This window comes from Ochlerotatus camptorhynchus, unplaced genomic scaffold, assembly GCF_037179485.1.
Source record: "Ochlerotatus camptorhynchus isolate MF236.1 unplaced genomic scaffold, CSIRO-AGI_Acam_v1.1 ptg000361l, whole genome shotgun sequence".
NCBI lineage: Eukaryota > Metazoa > Arthropoda > Insecta > Diptera > Culicidae > Ochlerotatus > Ochlerotatus camptorhynchus.
In genome coordinates this window covers 12,859,931-12,872,460 of record NW_027040849.1, presented here as the reverse complement: position 1 = coordinate 12,872,460, position 12,530 = coordinate 12,859,931, and positions in this window count along the sequence as shown.

The window sequence follows — 12,530 nt, the reverse complement described above, 5'->3', positions numbered from 1 at the left end:
ACTTCATAACCTTGGTAGTGCGCCCCGAGAGTTTCGATAACTGTCCAGCGTAAAGCCAGCGAGTTGTCTCCTGCCCAGCGAAGCGGTCCTTGATTCGGCTGTCAATTTTGTTCTTGTGCGATTGCCAACTTTTGTCTCCGTGCCAGTGGACCCTGCCCACTGGAGGGAGATCTACATCGGCGGCCGTGTGGAGGAGTCGGTTCGCCTCGTCGAGGAGAACGATCCGACGTTTTAGCGAGAAAGGCGGCGGCTTTGGTAGCAGTAGTTGCGGTGAAAACGAGCCGAAAAGGTAGGATACCGGCAACAACGCATGCAGCGTCGGCCGGGGTAGAGGGCAGGATACCGGAGACTGTTCAAACGTAGCTGTTGTACACCGGTTCCAGAATCTGGACGGCTTTCTCAGCGGCAAAGCATGTAATCTCTACACCGTACACAGAGTTAATGTACACGTGCAACCACCCCGCGTGATAGAGACACGCTTTCAATCAGATCGTAGGTGCCTGGTACATTTCGAGACGAATTATTTCGCGTCTCTTTTTTATTCCTACGTGCCTCATTCGTGTCACATGTGCTGTGTCTCATGAGCTAAGCTCGGCGAGCTCCAGGGAGATCGGCAGGGTACCTACGTCCTGCGTGCATGCTAAAAGTGGCTGGTTGGTGATAAAGAAAACAGGAGAACTGTTGATCGAGTAGTGCTGTCACACTATAGTGTTGCTTGTACAGCTGATTTATTTGAACCAGATGGTATTCAGTTTTTGAGGGTTGAGAGATTGTGGTTTTATAGAAGTATTTCAAGCGGTAGATGGGTTAATCGATTACAAATCAATTACCGGCGGGGTTATTTGTTACCGATCCATGCGCATGGAATTTTCATGGTTCATGATTTTGCTCGACCAAGTTCAAACGATTCAAAATCCTGGTCATTCTCACAAAATTTGATCTCAATAAGATGTGAGCTCATACTACACTTGGCCCTTTGAAGTTTATGTGGGAATTGAAAAATTGAACGTTAGGATAATTAGTTATTAATTGATTAGGAAGATGATGCTCTTCTGACATGCTCCATTTACTACTCAGCAGACAACGTTGGAATAATAGGAAAAACAATCCAGGCTATTATGTCATAAGGGCAAGATGCAGTGTTGCCCTGAAATCAGCCTATTAATCCTACCAGAAAGTTATCAACTTAGAAATAAATTAATAACTAATTTTCTAGACATTCAATTAAAACGTGGTTTTCAACAAAGTTGTTGCTGGGAAAATTTCACGTATGGGAGGGGGCTTCGATGAACAACTTGTTACATAAATCATTATAGTATAGGGCTAGAACGATGAGGACAAAAAGTACACTTCTTATAGCAATTCTCATATAAACTTCAAAGAGCCAGTGCAGAATGAGTTCGCCATCAAATTAGCTCAATTTTTGGGAGATTGATCAGCCTGATTTGGAACCAATTGAGCTTGGTTGATGAAATTGAAACCATCATAATATAATAGGTATTTTCCAGCTGGCAGAGAACCAATAGTTCAGAAAGCCCTTTAAAAAATGTCTTCACTGTTGAAATTGATTCGTGTGACTTCATCCAGCTGTAATTTCAGCCTTTCAAGCTGTAGCCGATAACATCACTAGTTATTTCAACATGTACTTAAATTTGATAACTGTTCAAATATATGTCTAATCTAATATTTATCTAATATATATCTAATAATATTTCTAATATATTTAGAAAAAAGCATGGTGTGTTCATCCCAAGTAGTAGTCAACCTGAAAATATGATGAGAAATAAGAAAACTGGATTGTAAATTTTAGGATGAATCCAACATATTTGTCACACTCTGAATTGAAAACCATGCTTTCCAAAATGTTTTTTTAATAGGCTCAATATCTTTGGAAGCTCTGCGGAGCCGAAGGACTAAACAAATATTTAAATGGAGATCTAAATCAATTTCCTTCTTTTTTTGTTCACCACGCATCGAATCTCGACAGATCCGCAAACCGTTTCTGTCGAGGATGCTGGGCTTCGTTTTCGCTTTATCGGCCTCCTGAGTGCACGTCCATTATCACCACCTCTTCATGCTGGACCTCTACCACTTTCTCTGTTGATTTACTGGTGCTGTCTGCCAATGCATCTACAGCCACTACACCACACAGCAAAAAATAAATTTTCATATTACATCCACAGAGGATGCACTTCAATCTTGTCAAAAATCTCATGTAATTTTTATGGCCACAAAAATAGACAAATGCAGTAATGCAGTGCACTGCATGAATGATTTTTTTTTCGTTCTGGCAAGTAATATTACACCATACCTTTAACACAATTGAAGTGCATCCACTTTGATGTGAAACCAAAAATAATTTTTTGCTGTGCAGGGTACGAAGTGCTGTCCTAGTTGCAAGGAATTTTGTAGTTCTTCAAGAAACTTCGCGGGACTCAAGGGAACTTTTTTAAAGTTCAGGAAGCTTTCTTGAAGTGCAGATTTTTTTTTTAAGTTCACCAAACTTTGTAGAAGCTCACCGAACTTCAGTGAACAAATCAAAAATCCGAAATGAAAAAAAAAAATCTCATGATTTCATGAAGATAGCGTATTTTCATGTTATGAACATACACCATGAATAATATTTATGATATCATGAGCTATTTTTGCGTAACGCAACCAAGATTCCCGAAATCAAGAATTAACCGAGTTAAAATCATGAACTAAATTCATGATTTTAACTTATAGTTTTTAAACCGAAACATATAAAAATAAAATAAAGCATTAGACTGGATTCAAACCAAGAACCTTACCATCATTAAACTCACACTTTGATCACTAGACTATCAGTATAAAATGGAAGGCAAAAGGCGTATAAGAGATATCTATGTAGTGCGGTGAACACGGTTTTCTAGGTAACACTTAAAGCGGTCATGATTCCGCTGCATTATGAAATCATGAATTTCCATAACAAAATCATGAATCATTGTTATGATTTCATGGGATAGCAAATTTTTAGATTTCATGATTTTTTATTCATGAAAATAGAATCGGATTTTTTCCCGTGTAGAGTTTCATCGAACTACTTCGGTAACTTTTTTTCTACGCACCTGAAAAAGTTATATGACAACTACATCTCATACACCTCGCAGCTCGTAATTGACAGTATGGGCTGAATACTGTCATACTGTCGCTAATGTGATTAATAACTCTTATGCTTCGTTTGACACTAATGTTTCGTTAACTGTTTTCACTAGAACACTGTCCTGATTTCGAATGTTTCTTTGGTATTATTATTATATTTTGTTTTATGCATTAATACCAAGATTGATGTATGGAAAAGTTCCGAAAACTTCGTAGAAGTGGGAACTTTATACAAGTTTATGGATCTCCGTTGAAGTTAATTGTTTAATGTCAGAGAACCTCTTTATTTTTCAGGGACCTTTTTTATAACTTCGGAGCACTTTGATGAAATCTCATGGACTTGAAATAGTTCAGAGAATTCCGCACAAATTCAGGAAATTTCGTGCGTCGAACTTTGCGAAAAATCAACGAAAAACGTAGACGTGCAGCCAGTGTTGGAAAAGTTCGCGATATTTCACGAAGTTCACCAAGGGAAAAGTTCACGAGTCATAGGGAACTTTGATGAACTTTTCCATCACTGCGTGCAGCAAACTTTGATGAAGTTTTCCTGAAGATGAAGATTTTGGACCATCGTTTTATTTCAAGGAACTTTCAAATTTGAGTAAATTTTCTAAAACCTATGGAAATTTTGTAGATGTTCAGGAAATTATGCATAAGTAATGATGTAATGAAATTGGGTTGTTAGCGGAATGCTTAAATAAAACAGCAAAAAAAGGTTATCTTCCATTAAATTCCACTTTATTAATTTTAGTATCCATGACAGATACGTATTTCGACTACAATGTGCAGTCTTCATCGGTTTCATTCCCACTAAAAAACTTTTCAAAATCTAACCCCTAAGTACTCATCCCATAGGTAAAAAAGTCAAGATCACAGGTATAACTTTTTTACCTATGGGATGAGTACTTAAGGGTTTAGATTTTGACAAGTTCTTTAGTGGGAATGACACTGATGAAGACTGCACATTGTAGTCAAAATACGTATCTGTCATCGATACTAAAATTAATAAAGTGGAATTAAATGGAAGATAACCTTTTTTTGCTGATTTATTGATGCATAAGTAACAAGATATTCTTTCAGATATGCTCCCTAGACAGCCAGGAAGTATAAACATACCAGCATTGGCTGATGTTCTTCTGATCTGAATTAGAGAGTTGCTAAAAAAAAAAGGATGACTTAAGAATGTGCTTAAGTTTTTGAATATCATATTGTTTCAAATGGATAGATCAACTTTCAACACGGTATTTTCCAAATTTAAACTATACAATCTGGAAATCCAGCGAGCGGATGCGACGAGATTTTGAATCATATTCCGGTGCTGCGCCGATGCTGGTGGAAACATGATGATTTGATTTGGGGGGAGACGTGCTGTCAAATCAACTTACTGATCATTCTTGTATGAAATTGATTCCAAACGTAAATAAACCCTGTAGGTTTCTTATGGCTTGTTTACGTTTAGAATCAGTTATGCAAGGTAAGCGACGATTGTTCGTATTTGACAGCCACCTCTCCCCCCCCCCTTGGATTTGATTGGTTTATCTGATGCAGGTTGTAGCGATGGCTGTACGACTTTCGGGTCAACCGTTTGTTGTAGATGGTAGCGCTTTATGGTCGCTTTGTGGAATTGGTACCGATACTCACTGTTGGTATGCGAAGGTAATATAACTATCTGAATACTCGATCACATGAGGCACGTTTAAAAAAAATTAACGTAATGATAACAAAGTAAAAGTGAAAGCGTAAAGGTAATACGCCAAGAAAAAAAATGTTCTGCATAAAATTCTTCGACCCATGCATTGACTTATCATAACATTGCTGCATTCGTAGCATTCCGATTTAATCTATTCAAAATACGTAACATCCCATCTAACAATATATACCAGTTGTGTTGCCGATGAATGGTTAAATTACGTTGAAAATGTGTGAACGTCTTGCAACGGGTAAATCTCCGTACTAAACAATACCGATACACTTTTTGTAGAATTTTTGTCCATTACATATTTTGAAAATAACGTGTCAAAAGATGTTAGTCATGCAAGTGCATTTAAGTGTTGAATCGGAAAAAATAAACAAAGAATATTCTAATTGACCGGCAAATTAATGGCTTTGGCTGCTAGAGGATTTCAAGAATTCCAGCACTGCAAATATATGCTACCTTTCCTCTAAAATAGGAATGGTTTGCGGTAACGCATATGAAATGTCGGTCAAAGCAACCAAGTTAAATCAGCCTGTATTTCGTTAACTATACCTTCCAGAACTTAGAGCTCTGCTGTTCTAGCATTAATCGTAGCACATGAGATGAGGCACATGAGATCAGCGCGAGCCTCGCGCACGCCAGGATTTTTCGGTGTCGCATTTGTTTCTCGCTCATATCTTATTCTCGCGTGTCTCTTTCTCTCTCGTCACATATTGTTTTCGTTGCGACGGGAGACAGTTTGTTGAGAGTCTCGGCAGCACATTTTTGCACGCACGAGGAAAATGTAACTCTGACCGTACAGTAGGCGACTGTCGATGATGGCTCGAGCTACGCGGAAGCGGATTTCGCGATTGTTGGATCGGTGGGGGCGGGAGATGGTCTTAATCAGGTTGGACCGACTGCGACAGTCCTTCTTTACTTCTTGGAAGTGCGGCTCAAAGGATAAATTCCGATCGAGGAGCAAGACCCTCACGGTGTTTTTGGTCGGTATTGCTTGTTGTTAAGCATGATGGGCTGTCCGCTTGCGCTCACAGTTTCGTCCCCTGCAGGGTGGGAACCACCGTTACAATGAGGACGTCATCCGCGTAGACGAAAATGTAAACGTTCTTGGGTAGATGGTCAATGGCCACCAGGAAGAGGGTGACCGCGATCACCGAACTCTGTGGCACTCCGGTTTCCTCACTGAAACTTCCGGACTGCACGTTTCCGACCGAAACCCGAAAAGATCGATCGGTCAGAAAGTTCCGGACGAAGTGAAAGATGTGTCCTTTCAGGCCCCAATCAGCAAGCTTCTTCAATACAGCTGGTGTCCATGTTCGGTTGAACGCTTTGGAGATGTCCAGCGGGACGATCTCCGCGTGATGACCTTGGTCCTGTGCCTCCTTCAGGACTTCCCCAAGAGTGGCGAAGTAGGTAGAGGTGCCATACCCTTGCCTGAAGGCGTGCTGCCGATGGTCAAGCAGCCGTTTGGCCTCAAGATATTGCTTCAGCCTCCTGTTGACCAGTGCCATGGGATGGAACCCAGTGATGTCCTTGGTCCTGACATTGGTTTTCGGTAACGGTATAACGAGGCTTTCTCTTCAGTTTTCCGGGTATCCTTCAGCGGTGCAGAGTTGGTTGTAAAGGTCGAGAAGTTTCGTTTTGCCTTCGGGTGGAAGGTGCTTTAGCAGCGGGTAGCCGATTTCGTCCGGTCCGGCCGAGTTCCCGTTGCTCCGACTGAGAGCAAACACAAGTTCTTCCCAGAAGAGTGGGCTGTTGATCGGTAGGTCATCGTTTTCGAGAGGAATTCCGAAGGCAGACACAGAGGAAAGAGAGGGAAGCATTCACTGTACTCCGAGATGCCGTATAGTTTGGCGAAGTACCTAGGGTTTTTGATCTAATTTCCGTCCTACTAAGCACAACCAGCACTTTACCTCTCTTTTTTGAACGGGTTTGAAAAAAAAAATAGAATATTTCTGTCAAAAATGGCTTCTAAATCTATTCACCTTTCCATACGTACGTTGGATTTGATAAAAACTACAAGGTTCAGCCCTATGGAGTTGTATGCAATGGTGACGTAGGACTACGTGGTCTTATTTGTAAACTGCAGCAGGAGCTTGTGTTTTGTGTAGGAATAGGAATTTGAGCGGGGTTTAGTGAGACGTGCATGACAGAGATGGCCCACATCAACTCACGAAGAGCTGCTGATTCTCCTTATATGGATGCTCATTAGGGCTGCAGCTCGCTGCTTGCAGGCAGCCTTTCGTTGTGTACTGGAGAACACCACCACCTCCACGCGGTGATTGAATAAACACCGTATGGTGAAACCGGATAGAATTCAACATTGAAATCTGTGTTAGGGAAAATGCTTTTCGCAGGCAATCGGTGATAATTTTAATAATCATAGCAACAGTTGCACAGTCGTGCAATTTGCAATAGTGACATTTTGAAAAATGATAAAGTCTTAATTTTAACAGAGTCGTTGAAAAAATTCCTATCGATTGTCGTATTAAGAATTAAAATCCATCATCTCTGGATCAAAATCAGACCGCCAGCTTTTGTACACCATGGCTTCTCTGGATGATGTTCAGGAATTCAAGGCCCGCATCAACATTACCGTCGGGTAGAGGAAGTCTTACCCTACTTGATAGTGATGTTGATTTGCGTGGGCGAGGCTTGACTTTCAAAACATCATCAAAAGAAGTCATTGTTTACAATAGTTGTTACGCCCTAATTCCAGCTCTATCTTGATATGAGAACTGACATCCGATTGATGGCCTTAACAAATGTCCAAAAAATACTCTTTTACAAATGAATTGTGGTCCTGAAAAGGACCGTTGTGTCGTGATGGTTGAGTAATGCTGAGCTATTAGGGTGTTAAACACAGATGAGGCTGGTGAGCTGTATGTTGCTTGGAATGAGGATGACGCGCTTGGCATAGATGGCCCACAGCGACTCACGAAGAGCTACTGATTCCGATCAATAGCGGTGTGGCTTCTTCTTCCTTCGATGGATGCTCATGTGGGCTGCAGCTCGCTGCTTGTCTTTCGTTGTGTACGTTGTGTACTGGAGAACAATATTTAACGCCACGCGCCAGCAGTGCGTTGCTGTTGATGCTGACCAGGGCTCTACAATTTCGAAGCTCTAAAATGAACTCGTGTTTTGTTTCTCTCATACATACGTGTTCGACGCTTCATTTCTATAACGCCTAGCTAGACTATCAGCAAGAAACGAAAATAAAAAAGAAGGACGCTTGGAAGGAAAGGCTGGCTGTGGAACTTCTCGTCGTTGCTTTGCTCATCGCTTTCAATGTAAATAACGTCGATTTTCTAGTTAAACGAACTTCATTATGGCTTTCAATCGCCTTTCACGAACACTCTATCGCCGCTCTTTCAATTTGTTTAAAATGCGTTATGTCCCGTTTTCGATCATTTTTTTAAATAAATATATGGATGGAAGATAAATTAGAAATATGACGTGTAATCTTCAAGTGTTTTGACGTGAGAAATGCTTTAAATGTGTTATTTCATTTTCCGCCATATACGTCATGAAACCTCTGTTGATGTGTTTCATGAAAGAGAAAACTATCAAAGTCGAGCGCTCTTTCGCTCATCCATTTCGACGAAGCTTGAAAGGAAGACCAATGGAGCGACGGGAGAAAGAGAGACAAGCGATTGAACATTTGTTTGTGCACGCCGACTAAGGTTCTAGAATGCTGCGAAGCTGTTCGACTTTAACAGAAAAAGAAAGCCAGCAGTCTCTTCGTCGCATCGATTTGGTCGATTGAAGCTGATATTGTGACGCCCTGATGCTGACGACCGGACACCACCACACACGGTGATTGGAACTGAACCCGATCAGTGGTTGAGGCCAGCCTTGGTAGCTAGCTGCTTGCGGGGAGCCTTTCGTTGTGTACTGGAGAACATCACCACTCACCACTATAGTCGCTATATTCATAGTCTGGCGGATAGAATCTCGGGAACCAATTGAGCTGTCAAAAAGCGGAACCAATCGAGCAAATCATGACCAACAACTGAAAAGAGCACATCAGCTATTGCGAACAAAACTTCGGAAACCCTTTTCTCGTGACTCAAGGCTTGCCTACGCAAACTAACGCCATCTTTGGGTTGAGGAAAGTTTCCCCTATCCGATGATGCCGGTAATTTGCGTTCGATTGGTGAGGAAAGAATAATCAACGTTTTGTTTATAACAATTGGTAGTGCCTTTTCAATTGTTGGTCTACAATATATTGAATTGGTTCCGCTTTTTGATAGATCGAAATTCTATCCGCCAGACAATGAATATAGCGACTATACTCACCACGCGGTGATTGAATAAACATCGTTTGGTGACACCGGATGGAATTCAACTTTGAAATCTGTGTTGGGGAAATCGCTTTTCGCAGGCAATCGGTGATAATTTTAATTATCATAGCAACAGTTGCATATGCGTGCAATTTTTTATAATGAAATTTTCTAAAATTATCAAATGATTTAACAGATGCGTAGACATATATTTGATCGATTGGTGATAAAATTGTTGAAATTGAATCAGGGGAAGCTGAGTTATTGATGTTCAAAATCTTTCAGAATTTTGTTACATGTTCCATTTTCGGGTTTTCACAAAAGATACCCCCATATAGAAACCACAGACGTAGTCCTACGTCAAAAGTCACAAATTGTTGAGATATTGTTTAAATCTAATACTACTTCTTGATTCTAAATTCGTTCAACGAGTTTCAATTCCGTCCTAACGCATTGAAATGCCATTGGATTTTTTTTTCGTCCTACGGATATACGTAGAAAAAGGGGATTCGTTAGAAGCGCTTCTTTTGTTTTGAGAAAAATGAGCGTAAATATTCATACAGGATTATAACAGGATTTATGTTGTAGCTAATGAAGTAACGCATCGGAACAAACCTATTATTGATTTGTACGTGGTAAAACCATTGATATTATTGGTCTTTTCTGATCGATAGAACGGAAATGGGAGATTACGACGAAGTAGCACTTTACCTTATTTGCCCAGTTCGTCTGCTACGTCGGTTGGATCAGTGATGGTGACGGTGTCTGTTCAAATCTGGAGCGGAGATGATCGTCACTTGCGCCTAAGGGCGTTAATGCGACTCCATAGCTCCGCTGACGATTGTTCGGCGTTGATAGTCTCCAGGAAGTCCGACCAGCAATTTTGCTTCGCCGTCCAGAGCTCCTGTCGGCATTTGTTGTGCTGCTGGCAATAGTTCGCGAGGACCTCTACCTCTGTAAATATCTGTGAAAAAAGCATTAAGTCTGTAAATGTCTGTAACGAAAAAAATGTCTGTGAAAAAAAAGGTCTGTAAATTCACAGACATGTCTGTAAATCTGGCATCTTTGCTCAGCATGGAAAACAAGATTGACGGAAAACCAATCAAGGAAAAAACACATTTTAATTTCCGACATCTTTGTTTCAGGCGTCATTTTTACGTTTTTGATTTAACTTATTTAGATTATAATTTGTTAAAAAATATCGATTACACAATTTTTAATATTATTTTGCTAGATTCAAATTCACTGCATTTTAGCTCAAATGTAAGTGATTGTCCATAACAATCAATTATGAAAAAAGTCATACAAATCGGAGATCTAATATAATCGGTTCATCATTTGGCATTGAACTGCTCTTTTCACGCAGTGTTTTTGGGCGGAAAATATCGAGAAAATGTGTTTGCTCCAGATGAAATATTTAAGTAATAATGCCAAAATGGCGGTAAAAGTCCCCTCCGCTTGTTTGTTTTAATGTTATTCTATCAAATACGTCGTGGGGTCCATACATTCAATAACGAGCTTCCATCGACTAATTGGTGCCAAAACTGGCTCATTTACTCTAAATATATATAGGATCATGCTTTCAAAAACCATGCGCTCTGTACACACTCTGCAAGATGCTCAATCCACTTGGAAAAGGCTAACGCACCCAAGAGACAGCTATTATTCCATTACAAATGCTCAATCGTATCAACGCTTTTCAATCTAAACAAAGGTGCTACGATCCGCTACTGCTTACTAACCATCGGCGCTCGCTCGGTGGCAATGAACGCCAATATATATAAAAAAGCAGAATTGAAATGAAGAAACAAAGACATTAAAATACAAATAAAAAAAAATCCTGCCGTGATTTAAATAATGCACACAAAACGGCACCCAGTCAGTCACGGCCGGAATAGCGCGATAAAAGTGTTTGTGCGCTGCAAACAGAAGGTAGGTAATAAGAGAGAAGAGTGACTGATTTGAAGCTGAAAGGAACATAAAAATACACTTGCGTCTATAATTACAACAATAAGCAAATGGGAAATGATAAAGAAAAAGTTACAGAAAAACAAAACAAAAAGAAGTCGAAGAAGTTGTGAAACAAAGCGGAAGGAATGTCGGAACGATAGAAAAAAAAAAACGAAAACAGTTTTAAAGACAATCAAATCAAAACCGCGTGATGTGATGGGTGGAGTTGAAGAAAAGTAGGCAAAAAACGGACGGTCATAAAAACAAAACAACATTGTAGCAGTAGCATCAGCAGCGGTTGGTGGTGGTCGTAAAACAAGGTGAATGAAAACAGTTTGAGGGAAACATAGATACAAAATAAATGAAGTAGTAGGTGGCGGAACGTGGCTTCGGATTATCGAGTTGTACGAACTATCTATACCGATTGTTGGAACAAATGGCTGGGGCTGGCAAAAGAAAAGGAAGAGAAGTATTTGAATAGCTCCGGAGAACAATGAATGTCTTTCTAGTTGGTGTGTGCGGAAATATTAATAACAGAATCGTTTCAGTAAGCCCGGTCCACGATCCAGTCACGGAGAAGCGAAACAATAATGGCTTCTTTCTACAAATTGAATGCATCGCCCAAGCGCTAAACAGAATAATAATTACTATTTACATTTTCGGAGCGTCTGTTTTGGAACCTTTTGTAGACTTTTTTTTTCAAATTAAGGACTGCACTTGTTTGCACGTTCTTCATGTTTATTCAACTCGATATTTTACAATCCTTACCTTTAGCAGTTCACTCTAGTATTATACCGATAATTACTGCAACATTGGCTGCTTTTGAGTGCACAAAACATTGCAAATTAAGTAAGAAAACGTCGAAGAATGATTCGAGCATCCATGTTTTCAAACAAAATCCGAGCTAACGGAGAGTGCTGCGGGGGGACGGGACGGGATGTGAGCCAATGCGTGCCATGGTTTTCAAGAATAATACAACCGGAGGAAAAAAAAACTCGACACGATGGTGTTATGTTATTAGAGCTATTATTGCTATTCACGCCACCAACCGCCAGTCGTGCCGCGCCGGTTGGAACTTTTCAGCTTCGCTCGAATTCTCCTCTCTGCCCTACCCCTGCCGGACAATCAGTTCGTTGGGGCCTACCGCAATCCGGTGAAGCGAGTCAGACAAAACGAATCATCTCTATACGGTTGGATACAAAGGCGCAGATGGATGTAGGCAGGAGAGTCGGTCGTCGGGCATTTCTGCACTTCATATAATGTTCAAATGTTAATTCCAGTGTAAACAATCCAACTTGCTGTTGTTGTAGGTAAACATCATCTTTGGGTAGTTTTTTTGTTTTCTTCTTTACTTTTCCGTGTCTGTTTGCGAGGAGTTAAAGCCATGGAAGGTGAATTCGATCTGTCGGTGATGGAAGTTGTGGCTAAGGTAGTGGAATTCTACTAGAGTTGAACAAAATGTTAATACGGTACACAGA